The 9,820-nt window shown below is 41.2% G+C and overlaps 1 long non-coding RNA gene across 1 annotated transcript in view; it reads left to right on the top strand.

The window, feature by feature from the left end:
- Positions 1-156: 156 nt before the first annotated feature.
- LOC113970689 overlaps positions 157-9,820 on the top strand; it is a 12,118-nt gene continuing 2,454 nt past the window's right edge. The window contains exons 1-2 of the long non-coding RNA XR_003535281.1: positions 157-196; positions 5,088-5,266. This is a non-coding gene — a long non-coding RNA (uncharacterized LOC113970689). The remainder of the gene's footprint in view (positions 197-5,087; positions 5,267-9,820) is intronic.

Genomic DNA, 9,820 nt, shown 5'->3' with positions numbered 1-9,820 from the left:
ATAAGACAATGGGGGTGAATGTATTTGAACAGAGTATGAGGGTTTGATCAAAGCTGTGTGCCTTATCAAAAGTAATTCTCTGTTGTAACAGGAGGTTGCCTGCTGATACACATGTTTCTGACAGATACCAAAGTCTATTTTCTATTATTTTTGCAGGAGGATGTACTTCTGTTCACCAGCCCATCCTTCAGTAGAAGTAAGTTCAAAGCGATGTCGAGCAAGTGTCACTAATCCTTTTGAATTAGTGGTGGGAGTTCATGAGGTCACTTGTAACAGTGATGTAATATGCAGAAAACCTCTGATAACTGAACATATGTTGTATGTAAAGCCAGAAGCAAAGTAAACTGGAACACTGACATGAAGTTGAGGGGTGTGTGTTCTGTATCCACATCAAAGGTCTCCCTGCCTTCCGCCCAGACAGCGACGTGGGGCTGGAAATGTCTCTCTTTTTCTGGCTGTAGCATCAAACATCAGACTGTTGGAATACAGCACATTCAACTTGAACCTCTTAAAACGGGTCCAGCATTGATGGCACTGTTGCAAATAACTGGTGGTATTTTGCTTGCTTGTTTACCTCCCTTATTGTCACATTTATTACTGGTGGTATGCATTTATTGAAATCCCATGTATTGAGTACCATTCAAAATTTTTCTGGTTTTTCCACCTGAATGAGTTCAGAGGTTGTATGCAGGAATCCTAATGCTTGTTGCAGTTATAGTAAAACATACAATGTCATTCTGCATTAGTTGACACCACTAGAAATTAGCCCCCTCTGAATTTATCATCTGTTGAACTAAGCAGAATGCATCCTCAGTGAGCCTGATGCTTGATGGCATTCAGCCCTCTGCATTTGCTGCTTAGGTTTCTTTATAAATCTGCACATGTAGTTAGGACAAAAGTAACTGCAAAAGGAGAGCCAAGACCTCTTAAGTTTGCTCTGATTTGGAACAGCCATAAGGTGGAACTCAGTAGCCTGTAGATAAACCAGCACTGACACTAGAAGCAGCAGAGCCTGGCTCTTGGCCTGAGTTAGCAAACCCACTGTTCAGGTCTTCTTAAACTGGGAAAGGGCTGTGCAGCCCCAACTAATGTGGTTTCCAGGTTGGAAGGTAGTGTTCAGTGCATCACTGCTTTGGGTGTTTGCTTTGGAGTCCTTTCTGCAGCGTAAATTCCTCTGATTTCCTTGGAGGGGGGACAAAACATTGTCCTCTCCCAGGAATGAAATGAGATTCCCTTGACTGCAGGATGGGTCCTGTTGTTTGAGTGCAATGATTCATTGCTCGCCTGTGCTGGATGGAACTGTTTTATAACACTGCAAAAGGAGTGTAAAACCCATGGCTTACGCTGGGAGCTGTTTAATTGCACCTCACTGCTGTATTTATGGCTCTGTCTAAGTCTGAGTTTAGTGGAGCTTCCACTGCAAAGCAGCAATGGAATGCTTCTGGGAATTTATGGCATATAGATGTGTGATACTTGTTTTCTCAGATGTGACTGGCAGTTTAACTGAGGACCTTTTTACACATTGTTTGCAATTTGATTTATTTTGACTATCAGCTGTGGTGAGCTCTTAGAAATCATTCTGAACTAACTCAGGAAACACTTCTCAGGAAATAAGTCTCTTGATATGTTTGAGACATTAGTGTTACTCTCTGTGCTCAGAATGAACAAAGAGATAAATTCTTTACGTTTGCTGGAATCACTTCCCTTTTTTCCAAGTGCAGGAAGAGCACTGTGCCTCCAATATGGCTGAGCATTACTGTGTGCAGAACATGTTTGGAGAGCAGAGCATCAGTTGTCCCTAAGTACCTCAGCTGGAATTAGGTGGCTATGGAGTCAGTAAGATTAAAATTCAGAGGCAGCATTGGCATAGGATGATTTCTGGTCCTGGAGCCTTCACACAAAGAGTACAATATTCCTCCCCTCTAATCAGAAGCAGATCCTCCCCTCTCAGCTGTCCTCCATACTCTTCTCACATTCTTACATTAGGAGTGTGGGCCAGGCAGTGAAAACTTCATTTCCCATATTATCTTCAAGGAAATCCGTGGGATTGTCACCACCTGTTACCACTGTGCAGCACTCGGATGCTGTTCCACTCTGCAAGGTGAGGTAGGAAGTGGGTGCAAATGGGAATGACAATTGCAGGAGTAGATGGCTGTGAAAGGGAGCCTTGCAGGCAGGATTTCTTGCCTTGGGATCACTATCTGGGTATCTCAGGACTCTACACTTCAGCCCGTGTTCTCCGTTTATTTTCCAAGAAAAAGGAAAAGAAACATTTTCCAAGCAGTTCCACAGCAGCAGCAGCTCACCCTGGTGACTCTTGTGCTCTGCTGTACATTATCACCACTTAGAAAGCCTTGCATTTCAATGGAATAATGTGCTGTTTGGAGGATGGTTTCCACTGTTTGTGAATCCTACTTTTTTTGCCAGAAAAATAAACGAAATAGGAACAATTAGCAGCATAGCAAGCAACAGCAGGAATGTTTTGTCTTCCTGTCATAACCCTGAATTGTTATAGTACAAGTTCATCTGGAAATGGAATAGTTGTGTCTTGCTTGGTGATCTGAGAGCAAGTCATGAGAAGGTGAAGAAGACTTGAATGTTTTAAAAGAAAAGAGAATACATTCCTGGAAGAATATGGCACAAAGTGCTGTTGTGACCCCTTGTTTTTGTTCTCTTTGTTGCCTTGTGGAAAGTGCATAAGGATTCATTTAGAGATGCTGCCCCCACTCCTGTGATCATCTCCACGTGGGGGGCAGAGGTTGGTCTCTATCATTTTTGCTGGGTGGGGTTATTAATTTTGGAAAGGTCTGGGTAACAGGCTGCTTACATGTTTCTGATCTTTCTCAATGTGATTATGGTGGCTTGTGCTTCCCTCCTGTCTCTGGGGAGGGGATTTTCAAAAGTGCTCCATAGGCCAGAGTCTGTTCCCATTACAGACAGTGGGGAGACTCTCCTGGGTGTATATGGATATAAAGTATGTTGGTGAGGGAAGCCCACCAAAGTGAGCTAGAACAGGTAAAGTACAGAAGAGACCTGGAAGTGCTTTTATGTTTTCTCTCAGTCACCTGACATTAGCTGTGCCATTGATTGTAGCAGTCCTGGTTACCTGGACGTCACACCAGCAGTATTGTATCCATAGCATAAGACATGGGATGGACACAGGATGCATAAGTAGTGCCTGTCTCCACGGAAAAGTTAAAAGGAGAGGAAGCAGACAGCCTTGAGGCACTCATGGCTTTTCCTGGAAAGGATAGATTTATATCCATCTATTCTACCAGGGCACTTCATGCAGCATTTCAAGCCTTTTGGATGTTGTTGGTCCTAAGCAGCCTTTGTTTCAGAACTGCTCAAGATGTTCAGTGCTCTCAAATGCTTTCTGAAAAGCTCTGAGAGCTAAAGGCTATTCAAATGATCAGACCTCGGGCATTAACCACATTATTCCATGAACATGCTTCTAACACCCAATTCATGAAACCCATGTGACCTTTCTGTACATTTGTGGAAACCTGGTAGTGCAGTCTGACAGCCAGGAGTTTTTGCTGCCTTTCCAATTTCAGTTAGGAAAGCTGTTAGCTGGAAATCCCTGGTATGGTTCCTATTTTTGGGATTAGCGTAGTCAGATGAGTTTTCTGATTGTCTTGGACAATGAGAGTATTGAAGCATTTCTCTTCCAGCTTTCCAGTGTCATCAATATTTGTCAGTGATAGTTCCACATTAACACAATATTCTAGATTATCTGTGTTTTTTACTGGGCTCCCTACATACATAACAAAGTATATCTCAGCTGTTTTATTCATTGTTAGAAAAATAGCACATCTATCAATCTACACTGATAGATTTCCTAGCAAAAGGATGAGGAGTTTTATTTTTTCCAGCACTGAGCCTGCAGATGTTTTTATTAATCAAGTTAATCTTCCAGGAACACTTTTTGTCTTTATCTGCTGCCTTGAAAGGCAAGAAGAAGTGATGCTGAGTTTCAGATTTGCTCAGTCACATTTATCTTATATAAAGTTTCTGTGCTTGATTGGGAGTTGCTGTGACAAATGTGAATAAAAGAGGGAGAGATAATTACTACTCTGCAATATTAAAAGGTGTAATTGCAGAGTCAGTGCTACTGTCTAAATAAGCCAAAAGAGAGCCAAAAATATGCTCATGCTGCAGAGTTTGGTTCCGGATGCCAAAAAGGAATTTGATCTTCCCTCTTGGTATTCCTGTATAATATTCTAATCCTGTCTCGTTCCAGAGAGAACTGTGGCATTTTGATTTATTTTTCCCCTAGAATAATAATAATCTACATTTCCCTAAGCTAAGCAGAGTTTCTGGAGAAGGATGCGAGGCCCTTGTCGGAGGACGTAATTCCCAAGTCTCAAACTGGTCCTCTGCTTACCAAAGTGAACCAGGCATGTTCTGCTTCCTAGGGACCTTTCTTTCATTAGAGTCTGCAACAGAAAAATACTACCTTTGTCAGGAAAAAAAAATGAAAGAAATCTGAAATCTGTCTCTAGTCCCAACTGTAGGTCCTTGATTAGGTTTGCAAAGCCAGTTGTATCTGTCTGAAGCCATTTAATGCAAAAGCTGTCAGGATTATCTTCCCCATAGCGTGGCTGTGTTGGAAATAGGGATCCAGTTTATCATCTGTCTCCTGGATGAGGGAGTCTGAGGAGTTCCTGGGCTCCCAGCTGAGATTTAAATCTTGCTTGCTTTGGTGACAGCTCTGCTCCATCTGTTAGCAGTGGTGGCAGTCCCTGGGAATCGTTCCTTCATGCTCACAAGGGCTGTCTCTTTGCATTGAAGAGAATTAAGTTCTCAAGCAGAGTTCAGCAAGGAAACACATACCTTTTAAAAATGGGCAGAGCATTCACTCATCATCTATCCTGATCCACAGTGAGAACTCCTAAAAGAAGTTAAAGCCAAAAAACTCGCATCTTGGAACCATGCAACTGATGGTTCTGGTGAGGAGCTGTGGGCATGGAGCGTGTTTGGGATGGGATTGTGACAGTGGTGATTTGCAAGGCCTCAGAGTGACCAACATGTGGGAAAAGAGATTTTCGTGTTCCTTGACCCTGAACTAATTTCCACACTTACAGGGACTGCAGACCTACTGGTGCTGACAGCAGATGGCTCAGAATATGCTCCCAGGAGAGTGGGAAGTAGGAGAGATGGGATAATTGGGTTCATGCTGTTGGCCCTGGAATCCAGAGCTGTTACAGGCTTGGAACGACGCAGAGGAAATGGTCGACCGCGATGGATGTGCAGCAGTAACGAGGTGAAATTGCATTGCCCTTTTCACAGAATTGCTAGTGTGTTAAATATTCCACTGTAAACAGGAGCAAATGAGAAGTCAGAGGGTCCTTGGATGTCTGGTAGAAATGTTGTTAATTCAACTCTGTAGCTGGGGCTGGACGAGCAGCGCAAAGCTGAGAACTGTCTTGAGTTTCTTTTGTTTATTTTTAAAAGTCTGCGCTTCCTCCCATTTGGCTTGGCCATTTTGGTGAATATATTCCACAAAGAAATAGGAACTGTGTGCAGTTGGAAGCATTTCCAGATGGGCTCTATATTACAAGAGGGAATATAATCTGTGGGATATTTGTGAGAAGGAATATATGCCAATATATAGAAACAAAGGGTATACCTATGGCTTTTAAAGAACGTTTAGCATAGTAAATCCTCAGAATATGCCTGAAGGAATGGAGTGCACTCATCATCAGCACACATTACTGCTACTGTCACCCTCCAAATAAAATTTTCAAGGAGGCAGGATATGTGGAGTGACAGTATACCAAGGAATGCTTTGCCATCTCTCAAGCCACATGGCAAAATTTCTGCTGGAGAAGTGATCTGTTTTGCTTCTAATCTTATATATGTAGAGCTGGGAAACACATACAAAGGGTATTACAGAACACAACATCAAAAAAAAGCCCCAAACCCTGATGTTTTGGATCTCTGAGCTTCCCCTGGGGGATTTTACAGAAACCATAGCTTCATGTCTCATTGCACACGTCTAAATAAATAGTCAAGACAAGCATTTTGCATAAGAGATGCTATGGTACAACAGCAGGATTATTAATTTCTTTGCCCCTGGCAAAAGCATTTCATAGCTGCAGTCATCAGCTCTAATTATTTGTTATAGTGTCTTGACTTCTTTGACTATTGTTTACCCAACAGTATTTACACAGGAGCTCATTTGTGAGAGGGTTTAGCATTTTTAGAGGGTGAAGTTGGTGTGTATTTAACATAAATACAAATTATTTCAGAAAACGAGGGCAAGACACACAGATCAAAACTGGCTGTAAACTGCTGCTGGATTCACAACGGGGAGCTGGACTTCGGTGGGGTTTAATACTTCAGATTCCTTCCCAATCCTTTTATTTTCTCTGTAGCAATTTCCAGCAAAACCTCATCTTATTTCCCCTTGCCGAGACAGACCTAAGCATTCCCTTTCTTTGAGAACATCCAAATTCCCTTAGGCAGACACTCAGGAATGTGTAATTTAAAAAAAAAAAAAAAGGCAGAGGAGAAAAAAGAAAAACTAAAGGATAATCCTGCATTCATAACCAATTCCAAAAAAAAGAGAGACAAATATTTTATATTTGTCCTCTTGAAAACTTTGTAGGTAGGTATTTACACTTGATAGGTGTTTGCACATATTTGGACATATTTGATAGGTAAACATTTGCTTTTTCTCTCCTATATGCATACTACTACAATTTTTCCATCTCCTCTTGCAATAGATACTGGTCTATGGAATGAGAAATCCAATTTTCAAGGTCAGTCAATCAAATTCAAAAGTCTTCTAGGATGAACATCAGCTAGAATTTCTGTTGTGACTGTTTTCTCATCCCGTTATTTGTGCTTTCTGTCTAAGCAGCAGATGAAGGGCGTAAGCCCTGAAGAAACCTGCCATTCAGGGTTCTGGTCTTGATCTGATATAAAGGAATCCTTTAAGGGAGCTAATTGATTTATGAACCAGAGAGGCAGAAAGCAGGGAGAACTTTGAAACAGCAAGATTGTCATGTTTATATTTTTGTGTGCAGAGAGGACTAACAAGGCTCTTCCTCAGTCTTAGTTGCCTGCTCTTGTTTGGAGGGAGGGTTGCTGTTTTCATAAATCCACGTGACCTGGAGGAGCCGTGGTGACAAAGATTCTGAGATCATCCCCTAGACCCCTCTTTGTTCTGTCTCTAACAAAGGCCAAGGTATTGGATTATAACACAGTCTTTGCCATAAATTTAGTATTTCCTCTCTTTAAAGCCATCAAGTTAGGTCGTACTGCCATTGTGTTCCTTCAAAAGTCTTTACAGCTGAAACCCTTCCAGAAGGTGAAAAATTAAATTTCCTGCCTGAGAAGTGCTGAGAGATAAAATCTGCCTTGGTTCCTGTTTCTCCTCAGAAATCCTACCACTGGATAAAAAGTGCCAACTGAACTTCAGCTGGTAATACTGGCGTCATGAACTGTTAAATGGAAGTTTTATTTCTTCAACCTCTGATGAATTCTTTTGGTGATGTATCCATTACTTTAGAAATGGTTTTGTATGTGAGATGAAAAAGAAAAGTTGTTGTGCTGATGAGAAAGGCATGTGCAACACCCCTGTGGAGCAGTTCAGATTTTATAACTCCAGATATATCCCCGTTTGCCTGGTCACTCCCTGTGTTATGTTGTTCCTTGTATAATGTGAAGACCAAACTTTCAGAGCATGGAAGGTGTCTCCCCTTTATTAAAGCCCTGTCCAAGCTGGAAGCACTGCAGTGACCTTAAGTAGTCTTAAAGCTTAGGGTTTGACTGTCACTTGGTGCTGGAATTGTAGTTCTTGGATGTGTGCCTAATTGCTCCATTGTGGAAGACACGTGTCATGAAGGTGATGTTCTCCTGCCAGCAAGTTTTCGGCTTGAAATGATGCAGCAGAGGTAGAAGTGTGAAGTAGATTCACAGAATTAGTCAAAGAATGATAAAAAGGTTCAGTTCCTTAACCTGGTGCAGACTTGCACACAAAGTGAAAAGTGTTTTTTCCCCCCAAAGCTGAAAAATTGGCAGGATTTTCTAAAAATACTCTTTCAGCTGTGATTTTGTGAAGCAGACATGTAAAGCAGATAAATGAATACTCCAAACAATCAGCAAATGTGATGCCCAGCAACACTTTTTCTGTGTCAGTGATATTCCTGAAATATGGAAGGTGCAGTTAACCTCATATTGGAGGTTCTTAGCATCCCTGAAGTGGCTGAAGCAATGGCTTGGCTCCAGTGTGATGTGCTCTTAGAAACGAGAGTGTTCTGTAATCCTGTTGTTTAGCGATGAATATTTGCGCGTTTTCTTGGACTTGTTCCCATAATTTACAAGGAGACTGTGGAAAACCCCAGAAAATTTCTTGGCTGGGTTCACTCAGACAAAGTGAAATAAGCCTTCAATTCCAAGATATGATACATGCTATTCCTGCTTTGAACACTGCACCTTCATCACATGTGACCTTGCTGTTTGATGACTTGGCACAGGGCCGCAGCATAATTCGATGATCCACTGAAAATCGTGATTCTTTCATGTGGAAAACAATAAAAAGCATATGGGATCAATTATGCTTCACTATTTCTCTGAGAATTCAAGCACCAGAAATAAAAAATACTGTCTGAAGACTTTGAATTTCCATTAACTGGAAACAGTTGGTATAAATTATTTTTACTGAAACTGCTCTACTGGCCCTGGGTAATAAAAGAAAAAATAACATTGGCATTTGATTGACTTCATAGGTGCAAAATATGTCATGCTCAGAGGGAGCATAAAATTCCAGGTTGGGCAGGGGAATTATTTTATTAAATACCGTATTTGTCATGGAGAAGCTTGGAAAAGTGGGTTTCCTGTTACCTTAATTCCTACAGCATTTCTGCTGAGCATGGTGATCAAATATATTGGGTAATGAATATGATGAGTAGCTACCCTAAAAGTAGGAGGTAAGAAAGGAGACTTCTAGAATAATAAGAATTTTGGTGGAAATCAAAGCCAAGTTATTCAAGGGAGCAGTTTTACTGGCAATATATTTCTAAGGCATGGCTTGGACCTGGGCTTTGGAAGTTCCAGAGCCGTATGTCCTGTGGTGCCTTACTCTCCCAGGGAGCATGTTCATTATCACTGACCCTACAGAAGTCAGGAACTCTGCAAACTGGGGGATTTTGTTCCTTTGTTCTTTGGTTTAAGATTGAATTACTCTGCAGAATCAAAGGTAATTCTGAGTGGCAGCATCTCCAGTCAATCGCAATCAAACTTATATTACTCTGGGTTTGTCTCAACACCCAAGATTTATCTTTACTGCATTTGGTAAACAGCATTTTTTCTACAGGCTCTGTGATAGGAACAACTATCAAAGTAGTAGGTTGTACTCAAATAGAAAGTTAAACTGAGCTGATAGTAGCTCTCAGATAGAAATTTAAACATAATGCATCTGGATTTATTATGATAAAGCAATAAGCAATAAAATGGTTGTCAGCCAGGAACTAAAATAGGAAGTTAACTTCCAGACTTCTAAATTTTTTCCACGAGGAACAGACTCTTATCCCTGTTAAATATGACTTGTGTAATTAAACACGACCTAGTATTAGGAGTTTAAGTGCCTATAGAGTTACAGTGTGGGTTTATTAAGCAACAGAAAGGGGCACAGATAACTCACCTGAGAGCAGCCTTCCTCCACCCTGTCCCTTATTTGGGTCAGTTGGTGAGAGAGAAAATAAAATTACTCCTGTTTTCTCCAGTTGGTTTTAGCTTCAGCTCTGATGGCCCAATATACAAATGCTTTCACCAACATACCCAAGTTTAATGCTAGTAAGAATATCAGATG

The sequence above is a fragment of the Neopelma chrysocephalum genome, unplaced genomic scaffold (genome assembly GCF_003984885.1).
Source record: "Neopelma chrysocephalum unplaced genomic scaffold, ASM398488v2 Primary Assembly neopelma1_78, whole genome shotgun sequence".
Taxonomy (NCBI): domain Eukaryota; kingdom Metazoa; phylum Chordata; class Aves; order Passeriformes; family Pipridae; genus Neopelma; species Neopelma chrysocephalum.
This window is presented reverse-complemented; position numbering and strand designations above follow the sequence as displayed.